The sequence below is a fragment of the Schistocerca gregaria genome, chromosome X, assembly GCF_023897955.1.
Source record: "Schistocerca gregaria isolate iqSchGreg1 chromosome X, iqSchGreg1.2, whole genome shotgun sequence".
Classification (NCBI taxonomy): Eukaryota; Metazoa; Arthropoda; class Insecta; order Orthoptera; family Acrididae; genus Schistocerca; species Schistocerca gregaria.
The window spans coordinates 279,905,670-279,908,259 of record NC_064931.1 but is presented as its reverse complement, the minus strand read 5'-3'; the positions used below and the strand labels follow the sequence as shown (position 1 = coordinate 279,908,259).

The following is a 2,590-nucleotide window of genomic DNA, read 5'->3' as shown; positions in this document are numbered from 1 at the left end:
CTTAGCGCGCAAGGCATGCTGTGAAAAGGAAAATTAAATCTTAAACCGGTGAACCGAGGCCCTGCTAGGTGTGGAGATGCCAACCACGCTGACTGTTAGACATTAGAAGAATACCTGCCGTTGGTGCAGTAAAATATGTCAGTGAATAAGGGGAGGCAACTCCACTTTAGGACCAACAACACTCTATTCCCTGTACAAAAGAATTTATTACATGAATTGCCATACACATTTGGGTTCAGGATACGGAAATGGTAACCTTAGAGAAATCCTACACAGACTTGGAAGATCCTGTAGAAAAATAAACACAAGGAAAATATTAAGTAAGGTTACTACCAACTTGATACCGAAACTCTACTAAAAGTATTTCCGTTGACGTTTCTCTCAGAACCAAAACTGTGTACTGCGACAATATAAACGAAACTATTATGGCTGGCAATAATTCCCATCTGTCGGATCGCTTCCTCAAATTTAAACGTCAAGATCACACGTGAATTACGTGACTGCCGCGGACGCGAGGGAATGAGAAGAATTACTCCAATCTAATGCATACCTGAAGCGAAAGTATGCTGGTAACTCCAAAATTTCATGCATGCGCAAAGCATCACTTACCTTTCACAGAAAGCAGCGATAATCTCAGCGGCGGTTGGCTGTTGTGTGTGTCGCAACTCGTACCTGTTGACCTGACAAAACTATGTTGGCCTCTGACTGAATTTAACAGTCTAAAACTTCCATATGATGCCAAGGAGCGTAAAACTGTATGCATCCCCAGCTACGACAAATGGCTATGTACACTCGCCAAGGCTGGACAACGATCACAATGTTACCCCAAAACCACTCACAAGAACGTTAACTATAACAGCACCTCTCCTGCCCTCCACTACGGAGATATACGAGAAATCCAGCACACATTCGGCTGCCACAGAGCTTCGTGAAACAACAAAGTGTTCACAGAAAAATATCTCTGTTCGTCACCGTACAGCATTAAGTGCTCCGTGCAACACACGGCACCTCCAGAGGGAGGGAGAGTGGCCTCAATCATCGTACCTAATTGGCAATATTGTCGCTAACTCGATCAGTAAGAATCTCCGAAACAAACTCCTACGTATGCTGGCTTCTTCCTGATGAACCAGCGTTAAAGATTCCCTCCTTGCGTTAAAAGCGCCACGAGACCTGGTCTCAGCATGTGAAACACACACGCTGTCCACGGTAGTGTTATGTGATTTTGCTATCTACACAAGGCCCGTGATGCTGCATCTTGTTCCTCCATCTCTCATAAATCCAAGGGCGGCGTCCGTTGTCCACTAATTGGCCTTTCTGCTGCGGCGGTCACTCTACTATGGCTCGCTAAGTATATTTCCCTGTCGCACTTTCCCGTTGTCAGCTGGCAAAACCCCTATCACTTCAGTTCCACTTTGCTGCCAAAATATTAGGCATTTATCTGCATGCTAAGGAGCTAGGAATTGTTAGTACCATGTACATGCAAGACACTTATGTTCTTATTTCACTTCATACTATGCAAATTACCTAATTGCGTTCAAAATAAAACACATAAAACGAATTGGCTTAAGAAATAGAATCGACCTAACGAAGAAATTAACATGTTAAGGGGTAAAAATTATCCTGCCACCTTACACACTTTACGAGAACTAGTGAGCTCTGGCCTTTTTGTAGCATGTGTCAACACGCTGCTCGAATTGTCGCCGAGCGCCAGGGTAAAGTCACTGGGCGCCATGCTTTTTCACAATTAAAAAGGAAGGTTATAAGCAGCTTTGAGCAAATTTCAAACCTATACGTCGCAGTAGGAGACAATTATGCAATTTTGAGGAAGTGATTCTTTAATCGTGTTGCACAGTGTAGTGTATTCGTTTGATGTGGTTACATTAGATGACGGAAAAAGAGGTAGACCTAGATTATGCTATTAACATGCGTGATATAGCACTCCTTCTTCAGGCCACGAATGGCCTACGGGGACCATCCGACCGTCGTGACATCCTCAGTTGAGGATGCGGATAGGAGGGACATGGGGTCAGCACACCGCTCTCCCGGTCGTTATGATGGTATTCTTGACCGAAGCCGCTGCTATTCGGTCGAGTAGCTCCTCAGTTGGCATCACGAGGTTCAGTGCACCCCAAAAAATGGCAACTGCGCATGGCGGCTGGATGGTCACCCATCCAAGTTCCAGCCACGCCCAACAGCGCTTAACTTCGGTGATCTCACGGGAACCGGTGTGTCCACTGCGGTAAGGCCGTTGCCGTGTGTGATATTGAAGGAATATTTTTTGTAGAAAATAAAACTGGAATTAGAATATTATCAGACAACAAGCAACAGTTAGTTACTAGGTTATTGCCAACATAACATCAGAAGCAGAAGAAAAATTAAAGTAAATACAAATTCTGCAAAACATTAGCTATTATATCACTAATCAATAGTGAACCACTTATAACAATGCGAAATCTCTCTTATCTTAAAAATTTCGCTCCGAGCACGTCTCGAACACAATTCCTACGAAGGAATTGCCTCCGTGTTGATTGAGCTGTGATACAGAAAATGAAATTGTAATTTTTTTGTATTTATTTGAAACTGGAAGCCA

The 2,590-nt window shown here is 43.7% G+C and overlaps 1 pseudogene; it reads right to left on the bottom strand.

The window, feature by feature from the left end:
• Positions 1-2,136: 2,136 nt before the first annotated feature.
• Positions 2,137-2,253, bottom strand: LOC126299851 (5S ribosomal RNA; annotated as a pseudogene).
• Between the last annotated feature and the right edge of the window lie 337 nt (positions 2,254-2,590).